General features: G+C 44.9%; 1 long non-coding RNA gene across 1 annotated transcript in view; it reads left to right on the top strand.

Annotated features, from left to right (window-relative positions):
* LOC138515617 (uncharacterized) overlaps nucleotides 1–17443 on the top strand; it is a 622954-nt gene extending 605511 nt beyond the window's left edge. The window contains exons 5-6 of the long non-coding RNA XR_011282109.1: nucleotides 5574–5689; nucleotides 16773–17443. This is a non-coding gene — a long non-coding RNA (uncharacterized lncRNA). The remainder of the gene's footprint in view (nucleotides 1–5573; nucleotides 5690–16772) is intronic.
* Nucleotides 17444–17705: the final 262 nt, after the last annotated feature.

The raw sequence follows: 17705 nt of genomic DNA, 5'->3' as shown, positions 1-17705 counted from the left end.
AGAGGTGTATGCCTCAACCTAGATGGCACTCTAGTATTCGTTAGGACGGGAGAGAAAAATAAGCAGGTTACGAAATCAACACGGTTCCAATACTTAACGGACAAATGCAAGGCAAGAAGACAAAAACCATGGTAGATCATAAAGTTCAGAGGCCAGGCCCACTCGGAGAGAGGCGAGGCGATATGTCCCAAAAAGTATCTTAGTGGAAATGCGTTCGAGTCTTTGTAGCAAATTGTTATCGGCAGATTGGACCAGTTCAGAACAACACGCTAGAGAAAGCTTGGAGGCGACCCTATGGAGAGGGGAGGATTAAGACACCTCACTCTATCCGGCAACAAGGGAAGCAAGGCGGACACAGTACCTTGATTGTGGAGAGGCAGCTCCGGCGGGGGCAGTTGTTCCTGGTGGTGGGTGCATGTCCGGTCTTTGCAAAGAGAAGAGAGGGTCTCGTTGTCGAAGGAAAGTTGAAGACCGTTGCACCACCAGGGAAGAGACCAGCCGCGGAGTGCTCCGTCACAAGGCACCACCTTTTGGTCACGGTACAGGGGTAGTGGCTATCCGGTTGCCGAGGTGCTCTGCACGGGCAATTCGACCACTGCGTCCTGAGGCGAAGAAAAAGCAAAAGGGACTGGTTGTTCCCACCAGTCAGGGGAAGAGACTCTCCGGCAGGGAGATCTCCTCTGTCGTCAGGAAGTGGTGAGTCGGTTCAGCAGGGCTCCACTGGAGGTGTCGTCGTTGCAGGTCGGCTCAGCTTTACCCTCGTCGGATTCTTAGGTCCTGTGGCGACTTCTGAAGATCCAGTCCCAAATGCCCTGCTTTTATGCAGAAAACCCCCATTCATTCAGCCTAGCTGTCAATCAACACACGCTAAGTGGTGAGCGGGGAGGCTCACCACTTGGGCCAATCACACCAGAGTGCGACCGGAGTTGGCAAGGCAACTCGGTCCAGGGTGCCTAAACCCCCTCCCACACCCCTGTGGTAATCCAGACAGAATGGCACCACTTTGCAGGGTTTCTGTACAGAAGCCCGCCAAAAGTGGAACAAAGGGCTCGACCTTTGGTTTAGGAGTCACAGAGACGAACACAGACGCCATTTTAAAAACCGGGTTCTGGCAGAAAATACCATCCGATAGACTTATTTAAGATAAGTAGACCGGTGGTATGTTAGAGACTAACAAGAAAAAGTATCAATCTCTAACAATGGGAAGAATCCCATAGGGTTATATTCGGGGTCGAACATAACAAGTAGTTTCCACTGCCACCAGCCAAAACTCAACGAGGGGGGACGGGACAGTGCCTCCTCGAATAACAGACCCAGGAGTAATCGAATTACCCCTACTAGTACGTCCACAATAGGATGGTTTGTACTAGTTCTGTTAGTAAATTTAGGTCTAGTAAAGCCAATGGTGACTTTACATGCCCGGGGAGACAGTAGTCAGTCCCCGGGTATGGAGTCTATGATGGAGGTCTGCTAGGACGCCCCAGTGTTACGGCACGTAGGGTGCGGTGTAACACACATAGAAAAACATATGAGACCCTATGGAGTAAAAGACCCCATAGCCCATAGAACACATTGACATTCAAAGGAATTACACACATACATGTCCAAGAGTGGGAGAAAAAGAGTCTCACTATTGGCAGGATGGAAAAAACAAACTCCAGAAATCCAGCAAAGCTGCTGGGGAACTCACTAGGTTAGGAAATTCAGCCTAAACAGAGAATTCTCCCTAACAGTCCTGCATCGACTACATCAACACGGTGGACTGACTCTGCCATGTGTGCACATCACTACACAATGCCATACTCACAAGCCAATGTCACCCACAGGGCAGAGTACACATGCACACAAATGCGTTGGTCAATATCCAGTTTCTAACGTCCTCTACGATGGCCAAAGAACAGAACCACCCACCGGTCAAACCACTTTATGCCACATATGCATGAATGAACAATGACACAAAATTGCACTGCATCTGATGAAGACATGATACCACAAACACTGACATGTCCCCTCCATCTACAACCCATGTAGGCGATGCTGGATATGCACTCACGCCATGGCTGATGACGCCCGTACGGAGGCCAAGGAACAGGCATGAAGAGGCATACAACAGGGCACATGTCCATACACGTGGCATTATTGAGAGGACATTTGGACTACTGAAGGCCCGGTTCCGCTGTTTGAGCAGACCTGGTGGATCACTGCAGTACAGCCCAGTGAAGACGGGTAAAATCACGCTCTATTGTGCCATGCTGCACAATCTGTGCCTGCGCAGGAACATTCCAATGCCCCCAGACGTAGATGATGAAGATGGGGATGGAGACGCAGATGGGGATGGGGATGGGGATGGGGATGGGATGGCACAACAACCTCCTGGGGGTCCACTAGATGGACAACGAGCACGGGATGCACTGATTCACATTTACTTTTGAGAGACAGCACATTCACAGCATTGCATGGATATGGTGATGCCAATAAATGAATTGTTGTACTGGAAATGAAATGATGGTTGTCCACTCATGTATGTTTTTTTGAAATGTTGATATATTGATGAATTAACAACAGGGAATGAGGTGCAATGGTTAGGGAAGCTGTACACCCGTGCCCACCCACCAACCAAATGTACCCACCCACAACCAGGCCCCAATACTCAAACCCCCTAATGGTCCACCACCACCTCCCAAATGTACCCACCCCCAACCAGGCCCCAATACTCAAACCCCCTAATGGTCCACCCCCACCTCCCAAACGTACCCACCCCCAACCAGGCCCCAATACTCAAACCCCCTAATGGTCCTCCCCCACCTCCCAAACGTACCCACCCCCTCACACCCTCTAGTCCACATGTGTCCTGCAGTGCCCGACACACATGCCATTATTTCCGTGTGTGCTTATGTGCTTGTGCATCCTTGCCCGAGAGCCCTGTTAGCCGACTCGAGCGCCTCCTTGGACTGGCAGTGGTGGAGCTGGATGGGGTGGTGGTATTGGATGGCACATAATCTGGAACAGGTGGTATATGTGCAAGCATTGCCTGTTGGCCAATAAACATGGACTCAATTATCCTCGAGGTGTTATCATTGCCCTCCCGCACATGGCGTGCCAGGGTGACTATAGTGCTTGCAAAGCGTCCAATGGACCTTCAGAAGCAATGTACAGATGTGCTGTAGCACTCCCTTTGCAGCCTAGATTCCTGGAGCTGCCTCTCCACCAGCTGGGAGAGGGTAGCCTGCTGCTCCTCCATCCGCTGCATGCAGGAATTTAGCTCTGCCATTGAGGGGGTAGGTGACCTCATAGGTCTGTGGAGTAATGTGGGGCTGAACTCTAGCTGATGGAACAATTCCAAGTCATCCACGGTGGGCACCTCCCCCTGTGGCCCTGTATCAGACTGCACTGCCCTTGGCACTGTTGTCACTACATTCTGCCTCCTCTGCAGTGCAGATGCTCTCTGTGGTGGGTTGCATTGGCATGATGGGTGCCCGTGGCACCTGTGTTGCATCAGGCAGCGTGGAGATGGTAGAGATGTTGGTGATGGTGGCCGGCACATGTTTTGAAGTTGCTACTGGGGGCAGGGATGTCGAACTGCTGGCAGCATCCTCCTGGGCAGGGGCGCTGGCTTGCACATGTGCAGGAGCTGAGTGCATGGGCTGTTGTGCAGTATCACTGTCACTCGATACGGCTGTGGGGACACAGAGGGCATGCATTTAGTTATGTGGTGGTGCCTGATGGGTGCATCACATGCATCATACAGGTTGATCATTAAATAGTAGCATTTACATGCATCTGCTTGTTGCCGGTAATGCATTGTAGTGATATGGGTCACCATCTGGTTCATGATGGGTCCTTTGGCCCAGTCATGCACTGCCTGGGGGGGAGGTTGTTAATGGGTCCTTTGGCCCTGTCATGCACTGCCTGGGGGGGGGGGTTGTTAATGGGTCCTTTGGCCCAGTCATGCACTTCTTGGGGGGAGGGGTTGTAAATGGGTCCATTGGGCCACTCCTGGACTCTACATATACTCATATGGCATTCAAATGTGCGCACTTACCAGAATCTGCAGGTGGACTCACTCCTGCCTCAGCATCCCTGATCCCATGGATGCCCTCAAGGTGGAGGACACTGCTGCAGCGCTCCTCCCATGTTTGCAGCCTCAGTGGGGAAGGGGGTCCTCCACCTGTTCCACTGCTGAGTTGGCGGTGTGTGGAGATCAGGTTCTGCACCCTCAGCCTGAGGTCGTCCCACCGCTTGTGGCAGTCCTTTACACTCCTCACAGTCGCGCCCACAGCGGTGCACTTGCGTGCTGCTTATGCCCACACTTCCTTCCTCCGCTGCTGTGTAGCACGCCGTTGATCGGCACTGAACAGCATCTCAGCATGCTCCACTATGTGCTCGACCAGAACAGTTAGCTCCGCCTCGCTAAAGCGCTGTTTGCGCTGCCTCTGGGCTGGAATCCTGGAGGACATGCGGGTGGTCCCTTTTGACTTCTCACAGTGTTGATTTTGCTTGTGCTGACTCTGGATGGCAATGGATTGTGCTTTGTATGATGGCCTCCTCTCTGTTTCTTGTTTTGGCGATCAGGGTATTTCTGGTTCTGTGTCCATGGCGACGGTGGCGGAAACGGGTTTTACGCTACTTGTGGCGCCGCTATGTCCATTTCCGTGGGTTTTTCCGTGACGGCGGTTACACCGTTTCCGCGTCCGTGTGGTGTGCGCGACCAACAGCATGTAATCGGCCGGTCTTTCCACAACCTTGCGGACGCAGAAACTTTGTTACCGCTGCCGCGGAATCACCGCAGTCAGGACCAGGGAAGTTGTAATGAGGCCCACTGTCTTCAGAGCTCACTTCGCCCGCAAAGCTTGGCCGGGCAACATCAACACCTGCTCTCATGTTCATATAGAATTTTATATAAAATGTATTTTCACTTATAACAAATAATCGCAAATAGTATTTAAAACATCCCACTTTTATATCTTTTTTATTTCAAATTTATATTAAGTTTATATCAAAGCATATCAAAAGGGGGCAGGATTAAGTCCAGAAACAGGGGACATGTCTACCTGTCAAAATGTTGATGGAGCAAAAGCAGGATCCTTCTACTTGCTCCTGATACATCACCTAACAATATGTAGATGATCCTTAGCTGGCTCACTTTCTTTTCATTTGACCCAGTGCATAGGTCGCCTTTGCTCAACATGGGGGACACATCAGAATATAATCTGGGTCCCAGTGCTTGAAGTGCTCTGAAAAATCAGTGCTCCCAAACCACTGCTGCAATCTACTGCTGACCTAACACTCATTCAAGAGGCAAACATCTTGGATTGTTTCTGGTGATAGAGTGGACAATTCTGCCACTTGTGGAACATGTCAGAAAACTCACCCAAACTGAAGTGTGTTATTTCTGTGTATCTTTTTGTGTTGTTGGAATAATTATGAATATGGCAAAGAAAACCTCTTCAATTTAAATACCTGATCAACGCTGTGATGTGTCCCTCATTGTCTAAAAACTATACTAAATTCAGCATGGAAAAACAAACCATTTAAAATGTCAATACTATTTCCGTCTTTTACCTTTTACACAGTTTACACTTAAATGGGACAAACTTGGCATCCTGGCTTGGTGGTACCTGAATAACTGTTCTGGAGTTTGCCCCAGAAAAGGAAGAGTAAGAGCCAGGGGAGCTGCTGCCACAATCAGGTAAGTGGGATTGGGGAGGGGGGTTGGGTTCATAAAATTAAAATAGGGGTCGGGGGAATATGGCGAGCTGTAGAGCTAGCCATCAGGCAGGTTGGAATGTGGGCTAGATCGGAAGTATCCACCAACGTTGGCTGACCCTGACCCTACGGGTGCTATAGAATAATAATAATAATAATAATAATAATAATAATAATAATAATAATAATAATAATAATAATAGAGCAAAAAAAGCTGAAACTCAGTACTTTTCAGGCAGTTGTTCTTTTATAAATTCTTCAGGTACCAGAAAGCACTTCAATAAACACTACTAGCATCTTAGATATGCAATGGATGACCATGTCTGTCAGGAATTAAATCCATCCTCCCTTAGGGAAATTATGCTCTATAGATGTGTATGAGCTCTATACACGCTCCCTCTCAAGTGTCTAAACAACTAAAAGAGTGATTGTTAAAGGAATGGTTCGGTCAGAGATTTTATTGTCCCTATGGTTCGGCCAAGTGTTTTTAATATTAATGCGATTGATCGTACAAACATTTCCTATGCACCTTACCCGAGTTTTCGTCTCTTGAACACAACCCAAATCAAGCAGCAGGGCGCGGCCATCTTGTAATAATCGTATTCCTTGCCGCATCGTCCTGGGTGACTTGCGTTTGCGCCACTAAATCATAGCCCTCGCCCCTGAGCCTGACATCCCTAAACGCGTACCGCCCATTTCAGAACGCCAAAGCACGTCTCGTGTCAACATTCTCTGCGCCTCAGCTAATGACGTGTCGCCATGGAAACGGCAGGAAGCCTCTTTCCTAGATAAGTATAAACAGACCGTTTCACAACACAAAACAGCAGATTTTCTATTCCATTCCTCACACTGTATTTCTTTGAGTATTTTGTGACTCGTTTCTGTGCTCTGGTCAGCTACCTTCGTTGCTTGTAGCCCGTGTGAACAGATATCAGTAACACCGCTATAAATTATTTTCGTTTGTTTACCACACAATGGCTACAATAATGCCTTACCTGTACGAGCCCGAGTATTCTGAGGAGGAATTACTGGAGAGAGAAAGCTGCGTAAACGATGGGGATTCGGACAACAGTTGGGTGGACGTTTCAACAGATGAAGAGCCTGGGCCTAGTCACATGGACGGTGTTTCCACCTGGTGTACCTGCAATCGGTGCGCGTTAATGCCAACCGAGGAGGAGAACTGCTGCTGCCGAGAAAACTCTGGATGCTTGTCCTACATATCGCAACGCGATCCACAGCCGCAATGCGTTACGGAGCTGCCAGACTTCACGGCAGTCTGCCTCACACAGTCCGTGTTGAGGATTTTGATGGTGCTTATGTAAGAATTTAGCGCAACAGTTTGGCCTCGTAATCCAAGTAACGAGTAAGTATAGTCTGGTTGTGATGTCAGTTAGGCCACTACTATTTCATTTTGTCCCCTATATTCTCATAACTTCAATATATCATTGTCATATCAGTTTAGTCTTGCAATTCTCTAGTAAAAGTTGCATAAAAGTCGTTCAATATTGTGCAGTGTCTAGTTAGCATTTGTCCTGGCAATAATGGCATCGGATAAGAGATTTGTCATTGAAAACTAAGGTTTAATACACTTATCTTGGTCATTTAAAAACAGTTTGTATCTTTCTCTTTCACGGGTGGTACCGGCTGGTGGCCTATTGTTCTTACACATGGTGGCTTCATGGTAGGCTTGGACACCGCGTTCGACGAGTAATACCCGCCTGTGTCGTTGGTGCCATTAGACAAACTTCCCGCAGTGACAGCGGTCAGTACAGGGGATTTTCCCTCGCTGAGCTGCAACCAGACCTTCACAATGTTTAGTATGTTTGTGTCATCAAAATAAGAAAGCAAATAAAACACAACATATTTTTTATCAATGGTTGTTTAATTTTTTAAGTGAATCAAGTGTGTCTTCATTCCGCAGTGTCCCGGTGCTTTGTCTGCACGCCTCCCGGCCCATCCATCCCACCCCCCACTATCAAAGGCAGTTCGCACCAGTGGATGTGCGCTGCAATGGGGTGCTGTCAGGGGCGCGAACGGCCAAGGTGCCAAACAACATGTACACTTCAAAAGGTATCTTACGCCCAGGGGGCATTGGTCAATTGGCCTCCTCAGACCCTGTGTCTCCAGGCAGGCTCCCCTGAAGCAGACCGTACCCCCGCAATCCACATAAGTGTGTCTCCATTCAGCAGTGTTCCGGTGCCTAGTCTGCATGCCTCCCGGCCCATCCATCCCACCCCCCACTATCAAAGGCATTCCGCACCAGTGGATGTGCGCTGCAATGGGGTGCTGTCAGGGGCGCGAACGGCCAAGGTGCCAAACAACATGTACACTTCAAAAGGTATCTTACGCCCAGGGGCCATAGTTCACATGGCCTCCTCAGACCCTGGGCCTCATTACGACCCTGGCGGAGTGGGTTTACGCCAGCGTTATTCGCGGCGGACCCGTCCGCCCTACTACGAGTTCCCGTAGCGCCATGGAGCGTTTCCCGCCTGGTTTTTCTGGGCGGAGAAATCCATGGCGCTACGGGACCTTGTTGTTAATTACGCCACCGTATTTAACGGTGGCGTAATTAACGCCTTCCCCACTCCCATTATACCCTATGGGGCAAAAATGGGAATGGGGAAGGGTAAAATGGGGAATGGGGATTTACCGCCCCGCCAAGGTCGAGCACTGCAAGTCAACTCGTGAATGTGCTACTCTGTGACCGCTTGGAGTGAACTTGTCAGTATGCTACGTGTGAACATCTCCCTGTTCTCCTGCCACGAATTACTCTGCTTGCTGAATCTAACTGTTTGTTGTTCAAGGTAAGTGCATGTATCCTAATCATATCTCCTTCATTTGTAAATTGTATATCTATTTCAAAGTAACGTACTCAAATTATCAATTTTCATCAAAGTCAATTGGCATGGTATTGCATCCTTCGCATTGCGTGTCTATAGTTTAAGCATGTTTTCTTTTCGTGCACGATAGAACATTCGAGGGGCGAGTAACATGTTCTGATTTTCAACACATCAATGAGTTTTTTGTGAAAGTTATCCTATAATACAGCCGCCCACGCTGCACTGATTTTGCTGTGGTGCCCAAAAGAAAGCGTGCAATGAACAATGTATGGTCCAATTCCTTCTTTCTCACATTTTTATGCAAAATAAATTTCGAATAATGTTGACCTTTATTTTGCAGAATTTACAACAATGCCTGCATGTTATATTTTCGGTTGCCCTTCCAAGACCCATGACAAATCCGAAGGCATTACAATGCATGTATTCCCTAAGACTGTTGATGGAATAAGAGAATGGGTCAGACATTGCGGATATCCACCGAAAGAGCTTGAAAGTAGAATCAAACAGGTCTTGGAGGACAAGAGGGGTCATCGATACCGCATCTGCAGCCTGCACTTCAACCCGGATATGTACGACACATCCATCTACACAAAGAGGAATCAACTGAGAACTCCAAAATTGCTACCAAACGCTATTCCGACTATATCCGTTTGCTTGCCGCCACAGGTGAGACACGCTTCCGGATGTAGCTTTACGCCAAGATTTTCGGTGTAAATGTCACTTATAATACTTCCGATATTTATGTGATTGAATAGCTGTTTAAATATTGACTATTTTGCTAAACATCAGTCCTTGTTTTTTAGAACCCACATATAAAATTGATTTATGGGGACAGATAACCATGCTATATTATGCATTTACATAAGCATAATTTTCTCATATTCAGTCTCCTTACATGACACTTTTTAATGTTGGAATTTCTAAATCGAAGAATACTTTCCCTTTACAACTCCATGACTATCCACTGAATATGAAGCAACACGATTCAACATCCATGTCTTGCCTGGAGTCATCAACCACTTCCAGCGCGTATCAGGTAATCTTACCTAGCTATTCTGTTCCAGACTGGTTTTAAGCATGGAATTCTAGATAACGTGATCATATTTTCGCAACGTATCATTGCTTTACGAATTTTTTTTCGTGGTTTGATATTGATATGTACATTTGTCGTCTTTCCAAATTGTGTGTCCAGTTTCAATATTTCCGTCCTTACTAATGCAAGTACTACATTTCAGGGAAATTCTGAGGCGTCCTCTACAATTACCTTATTCCTTGTAGTTGTTCCGGAACCAGACCTTACAGTTGATCAAGAGCCAGTGGTACGCGTACTGACAGCACCATCTAATGAAAGAAAGTCGGTCTAATTGTATGTGTAATGCAAATGACTTTTTTTGTATGGATACTATTTTTTGTAGGGATGTATACAAGATTTGTATTTTGAACTGGAGGCACGTGGATCTGAGTCGGTGCGCCAGCTTGCTGATGTTGATGTTAGAGTAAAGAAGGTTTCAAAGAAAAGAAATACAAATAAGGTTAGTTATAAACACTTTATATTGATGGCAATTGTTTTGGGCTGAGGCCTTCATTATATGTATTTTCTTTAATGTAAATTATACAACACTGTTTGTAGGATTTACAATGAACATCCCTTTTCCCATCTGTCCTGTAGTTGCCCATGGAGTATGGACTATGCAGACACAGACAGCGATACAAATGACAGATGCTGCTTGCCAAACTGTTTTCACCATGGAGGAACTATTAATTGAGGCGCGTCGTGTTCACACTCGAGATGCCTATGTCCAATGGCCAGAAAATGAATTTAATATGACCGGCGATTCTAGCAAAGTTGCCAGCTCTGCCAGAGGAAGGTGAAATTGAATTTATAGATGATAGTTTAACATTACTAGATGAGCACTTGACACAATCGACACCCGCCAAAAAAATGCCCCCCAAAAAACAGTCCATATTGATGTTTTCTCCTATCCGTGGTCAAGTAACAGATGTTGAAATGGCAGAGGCTGAAGCATCAACACTATTGACCGATGAAACAGACAAAGATATCGACTATAGAATGTTCAGTTTGGCTGATATGTCCACAACGGTTCCGTCCGAAACAACAGTGTTGCCCGATGACAGTCTAATAAAAGAGGCCAAATACATAGTATTCGACAGCAGGTTGATGGAGCTTATAAAGATGCTGAACTGTGTGCATTCAGTGCGAGGGGAAGTATGTGGGAAGCCGTTGGTGAGCGTGACTCGTCTAACAAAAGGCAGTAACCTCAAAATACATGCCACCTGTGAAAAGTCACATAAAACATGTTCATGGTCCGCTCAACCGACGCTGGGGAAACTGCCAGCTGGCAATCTAATGTGTCCATCAGCTTTACTTTTCAGTGGCTCTAGTTTCATGAAGTTGTCCAGTTTCTTTCAGGTTGTGGGACTACATTTCATTTCTAACACGCAATACTACAAATACCAACGTGAATATCTATTCCCTGCCATTAGTGAAGCTTGGAAAATTGAACAATTGGCTATTCAAAGTACATTCTCCGACAGACGGTTCAGGCTAGCCAGCGATGGACAGTGTGACAGCCCCGGATTTTCTGCTAAGTACTGCACCTACCATCTTCAGGACATAGAAAGCAAGAAAATTGTGAGGTTGGTGGTCGTGCAGGTGTCCCAATGTAAATCATCAGTGGCCATGGAGAAACTTGCTTTTATAAAATCAATGGACGATCTACAATCGATGGGAATGCAAATCGACCTCATAGCCACGGACAGACATGTTTCAATAGTCAAGACAATGAGAGAGCAGTATCCAAATATTAAACATCAATTTGATGTATGGCATGTTGCCAAATCAATAAATAGAAAAATCTCGGCTGCAGGGAAAAAAAAAGGTGTGGAAAGTATTTCACAATGGTCCCAGTCTTTCAGCAACCATCTTTGGTGGAGCTCCAAAACATGTGATGGGTCTGTGGAAATTCTACTGGAAAAATGGTGCTCTCTTTTGCACCACTGTTCCAACGTTCACCACTGGACGGAAAACTAACATTTCCACCAATGTGAATATGGCCCTTTGTCCCCAGAGCAGGCACGGAAGAAGAAGTGGTTGATCCCATGTTCACCTCCACACAAAGCCCTTGAGAAGATTGTGTCTGCTAAAACTCTATCAAGAGATCTGAAGGGACTCACAGAATTCTGTCACACTGGAGATTTGGAGGTGTTCCACACTATGTGCCTAAAGTACAGGCCAAAGAGATTGCATTTCGGCATCCAAGGGATGAAAGTGAGGACTTTACTAGCGGTATTAGCGCATAACGAGAATGTAGGCAGGGAAAAATCTAGGACTGCAGGAAACTTAGGGATGCTTCGCTACAATATGGCCTTTACGAAAAGAAGCAAAAAAAGGCTTGTCAAACCAGTATATGAGGTAATGGAATTCGATTTTGTGAAAGATCTTATTGTTAATCTCATCGAGATGCATACTCATGGAATTGCGCACAAATCTGTTCAGAGCACACATACATTGGCACCAAACATTGCAACGTGCCATGTCCACCCAAAGAAGAGCTCGTTAAATTGTTCAAAACGTATAAATGATTCCCATTTGTTTTTATTTTTGCATAAAATTGTTTTTATAAACTGTACAAATAAAGTATGCGATTTGTCTTTTGAAATCTATCCTCTTAGTCATTTTATACATTTTTTTTACAATTATTACGATTGCTTTCACATTTCACAGTTTAGTCGAGCTACTGTGGGACATTCATTTTTCGTGTTAATGACCAATGGATAACAGTGTGTTAGAATCTTTGGGTTTTGGCATTTGCCTTGACATAAAGTTCCAGCAAAAAGCTGAATATCTGCTCGTCTTAGAAAATGTATTATACCTAGGCCACAAATCATTCCAGGCACGCATGACTGTGCCATGGGGTAAGAGGCCATGAGATAAGCAGAGGTGGCCCTATTACTAGACACATTTTGACTCCGTTTTTGTGTTACACCGACTATAATTTGGTAACAGGGGGCATTCTCTCATTGGCAAATTTCACCTACAGGTCAGCAGCGCCATGAACAATGAGCAGTGACAGCCCCCAATTTCCTGTGGCCGTGCTTCGAAATTCATGTTATCAAGGATGCGTTGACAAAGGATGTTGCAAAGTAAGAATGTATGTTCACTGTGAGTGAAGGTCGACAGCTTTGAATTTTTGCTTGGGAGCTGTGGAGGCCCATGCGTCCCGCGCCCAGAATAAGGTTCTATTGTTTTTTGACCTTGAGAGGCAGGGACCATTTCAAAAGGGATTGAATTGAAGGGGGGGGTGTAATAACGTATGATATGATAAGGTTGTCCATTCCGAAACTCCACCTAGTTACATATAAAGTCAGTTTATGAAAAATCGTTGACTCGAACGGAGGAGTCTGCATAACGGTCTGCATTTTAAAAAGAGAATGGAAATGCTGAATATAATGTAAGTTTCTCTTTAGACGATTTTATACCAGAACTAGTCTAAATACGAATAGCTGACCGTTATTGCCGGGTCACATTGTACCTGTTTGTTCTGTGTTACATATTGCAATGAAGTGCTAGTACAACCATTGTATGCTGGTCTATCTACTGGGCACACGGGCAGGCCAGCATCGAGACGCATGTAGACCACTGCTCGTTTCTCCCTGATTCTACATTAATAAATAATTACATAGTTTGTGCACCTCGTATTCTTGCCCCAGTTTACTCATTACGTTTAGAGCTCAACATACTCCATTGCACTATCCTCGGAAGCAAATAGCGCGGTACTATGGTATTCCACATTGTATTCTCTCATTTCACATTGTGTCACCACTGCGCTAATAAAGAAAATGATTAACTGTAATAAAGATCAGCTACTGAGACACATTTCTAGTTTTATCTTTTGCAAACAGGTACATCGTGCCATTCTGCGATTGTCATCTATTCCAGACCCCGACCGATGGGTTCTTCAACTGCCAGCTGCAGCTACATGTCGATCACTGGATCTACTTAACTGTCTTTTGGGATGACAGAGAAGGTCCATGTTGCATGTATGCGGTCCCAGCGATCAGGAGCAACATAACAACCTTTATGGTGGTCTAGTGCCGAGTTCATGCACCAGCTTTGCAATTCACTGTGCGACCAAAGTGATTCAATTAGACAAAAGGAACACCCTGTGCACCCAAAAGGAACAGCGCGCCACTAACAATAAACATATGCAGATTTGCGGAATGAGAGCAAAGAAATAAAGTTCTGTTTCGATTGATTATGTCAGACGCCGAATGTTATCGAAACATTTAATGTTAAATAAATGTACTTTACCAATTGTACAGTCTGTTGTTTCCTTTTAAAGTACAGATTCATATTCCTAATAGTGACGCGCTGTGCAGTGAGACGATGTGTGTTGTTTTCCGGGTTCCGCGTCTAGTCGCGTAGGTGACGACTGGGCGCATTTGGCTACGCTGCCCAGTAACGTCACGGAGAGAGGCAGAGAATATCAATGATTTGGTGATGTCAGAATATCAATGATTTGGTGATGTCAGGCTCAGGAGCGGGGGCTATGATTTAGTGCCGCAAACGCAGGTCACCCAGGGCGATGCGGCAAGGGATAAGATTATCACAAGATGGCCGCGTCCTGCTGCCTGATTTGGCTTGTGTTCAAGAGACGAAAACTTGGGTAAGGTGCATAGGAAATGTTTGTACGATCGATCGCATTACTATTAAAAACACATGGCCGAACCATGAGGACAATAACATTTCTGACCAAACCATTCCTTTAAAGCAAGTCCCCCGCAGTAGCAAGATGCAGCAAGTTGTGACTGATACCCAAAATGTGGAAGGAGCTCATTTTTCTTAACATATTTCACAAAGTAAAACTCACCTTAGAAACCACCTCATCAGCGTCTCCAAACTTTTTGACCCTCTTCTTCCTAGGAGGATCACACAATCAGTCAGGAAAAATGCTCAATGATGGAGGACTCAAGTGCACATCAAAACCCAGCTTTATTCAAACAACGAATCACAGCAGGGACAGCGTACAAGAATTGCCTCTTATAGCTCTCATATTCATAAGAATAACAAGCAAGCTTTGTTACAGAATTAGGGCAGAAATTACATCACATTACAATTACCATTTTACAAAAACTACAGGGAAATGGGGTTGGTTAATGGTTCAGACTAAGTATATGACACATAGGTGTTAGTAACTCAATTAGTGGATACCAATCTGATGGCTCCACATGACCCATCCTACTACAACCACTATTTCTATTTCATCATTATAAGGACAGCTAATTGGTTAATAATTTCTAGGATAGGCAGTGTGGCAAGGTAACATTTCATTGGTTGGCATCCGACCTACCAACCTTCAGCACCTTTGACGAGATGTCCATAAATGAGCAACACATAGTGGGGAAGAGAACTCTGTAGTCTGCCATATTTCCAATTAAAGAATACTCGTAATCATCCTGATGAAATGAGACCTTCCCTATCCTTTGAAATTAACCGTGGGCCATCTGGTGTCTATGTGTATGCTGAGGGGGTTCTGCAAATGACCTATCAATGTTTGGCACAAAATGAATGGCTAGGGTTTTCCATATCTGGGGCACGTATTAGGGTCACGTGTTTGGTGTTGTGTTCTTTGTGGCCACTCATGGCGCTAGTCAACTACTCTCTCTTAGGTCTTTTGGCTTACTGCTCTCGTTGTGTACCTGGACACCAATGGTTTATTTGTGCTCTTATTAAAATTGATTAACTAAGTAGTCAACCAAACCCGTCCTGGGAATTGTTATCTTGTGCCTGCATTCCATTCATCAACTACTCCCTTCCTAGTTTCTGACCTTGGCTCTAGCTTGTGAGCTACTGCTGGAGCTCTGCACTAATTTCTCAAATACACACGTGTTTGTAAATTCAGCACTCTGAGTCCTTGCTACTTCTGAAACTTGCTGCAGATTCTGTGTATGGGAAAATGGCTGTGCTTTGGTTCATTCTTCATCATGTTATGGCTTGCATCTTGTACATGTTAATGCTTTTAGCAGCTGCATATACACGTGTGTATGTTCTTGGTGTCTATGTGCACATATCATTCAAGTCTGTGTGCATATGTTCTTCATGTCTATGTGTGAATATTCTTCATGTCTATGTGTTCTTCATGTCTATATGTACTTGTGTCTACTATGTGTACTTTATGTGTATATGTATAATCATCTAGTTACTCTCTATCTCTCTCTATACATATAGTAACAACTACCTGCCACCCTATTTGTTACACCATCTAGTCTATTCATAATGACAACTCTATGGTCTTAGTTGGTTTCATCTTTCTCCCCTTGTCTCTTGGGGTGGGAGGGTTTTCTCAGCAGGTATAATTTCTCACCTAGACAGTACTGGCGAGTGGCAGCAGTTGGAATTGGTATATGCATTCTCATATGAGTAGGGGAGGTTGGTAATATCTGTGTATTCATCTGCCCCATTTGCCCTCCCCCCTCTGATCCAATCATGGGCCACCCACATATTTCTGACTTCTTTGGGTATCCATATTTTGCTCACCCCCGCAAGCTGCCTCCTTGTGCCCCATAGTCTTCAGGACCACAAGTCATGAAGCAGCAATCCCATCAGATTCACAATCCACCCAATGTTTGGTCAATGTGGTATATTCTGGGTAGTTAATCTGTTTGTGTATACTCATGTAGTTGAGTATCCACATTCCTTATTATGGCCATTGCCAAAGCCTTCTTGCCCGTCTTTTTACATTGGTTCACTGCTATTTTCAGGACACAGATTGCTGTGAGGACCAGTGCCAGTAGGACAACTAATATTTTGAAAGTGTTTGCCAACCAGTTGGGTACCTATGAGAACAGATAATCAAGCCTATCATCATCTTCAATGTCCTTCGCCTCTGACACCATCTTAGTGTGCAGTTCATGTAAGGCTGTTATGGCCTCTTTAAGGGTCCAATTCTCATCATCGTTTTCTGGGTGTAAGTGCAGCAAGATGGCCCAATTTAAGCGGAAACTCTCCCCATGGCTGTTATTAGATGGAGGACATACCTTTTTTGGAGGGTCATTAACATCATTGCTCTCAATGATTCCCTTATTACATTACACCCTTTTATAGTTGTATTTATTGTTTGCAACAGTTTTATTGTTTGTAGGTACTTCTGTTGCTATGAATACTCTAGAGGCACTCATGACATATTTTTTATTTTTTTATTGCAGGATGAGGAAGCCAACAAAGCAGCTCTCATCAGAAATCTCTCACCCCACTCCGCTCATATGCTTGTATCACATATTATTGATAAGGTGGAGGAAATTGTCAAAATACTTGCTCAAGTGGCTGCTGTCATGTGGAGCACTTCTTCTTAATCTTTTAATAAGTGTGCTTGTTTCAGGTATTATCATATTTTTCATGCTTTCAGTTTTTGTACCTGTGATATTTTCACTGAATGGTGGCCTATTTGTAATGTTAGTAACAAGCTCTTTAAATGCAATGCAAATTATGAAATACAAACAAGAACATGAAAATAAGGTTGCTATAATCAGAATTGCTAGTGTGCCTGCCTTTGCAGATATCTATGTGTGTACACTCTTTCAGGTGATAAGAGAGAATATCTAAAGCCATTTAAGAACCAGATTTTCCTGGCAGAAGGAATGTCTCCCTTATTTGTTAAAAGAATGAGTATTCACAAGAAAAACCTTGTTAAAAGTGAGAGGAAATGTCTTTCTAGGACGGTATAAGTTTTCAAGTTAGACAGCAGAACCGAAAAGCAAATTTTCCAAGCTCCTAAAAAGGGATAAGTGTACAAGAAAAAAGAAAAGACCACAAATAACAGGATTGCTATGGGAAACAGCTGATTTTTTGCTTGAACTTGGAAAGGCCACACTCTGTGTTTAAGTGTCTTTGAAGAATGTTGGAAAAATGTTCTTGTAAATAAAAGGAAAAATGGTGTTGTTGTTAGTCTTGCTGCTGCTGCTCCTGTTGCTGATTGGCTCTGGTCATCGCCCACATCTGGGGTCTTCGGACTACTTCTTCACTCTCAACCTCCGGATCATTGGACAGGAGGCTTGAGGCATCCAACGATACTAATTGACGCCACTTAAGTGGAGTCGTGCTTACTTTCCTTCCACCTGGCTGATTATGTCCGTCAAAAA

This window comes from Ambystoma mexicanum, chromosome 6q (assembly GCF_040938575.1).
Source record: "Ambystoma mexicanum isolate Mex_15411 chromosome 6q, UKY_AmexF1_1, whole genome shotgun sequence".
NCBI classification, from domain to species: domain Eukaryota; kingdom Metazoa; phylum Chordata; class Amphibia; order Caudata; family Ambystomatidae; genus Ambystoma; species Ambystoma mexicanum.
Note: the sequence above shows the minus strand (reverse complement) of the source record. Positions and strands in the feature narration are given on the sequence as shown.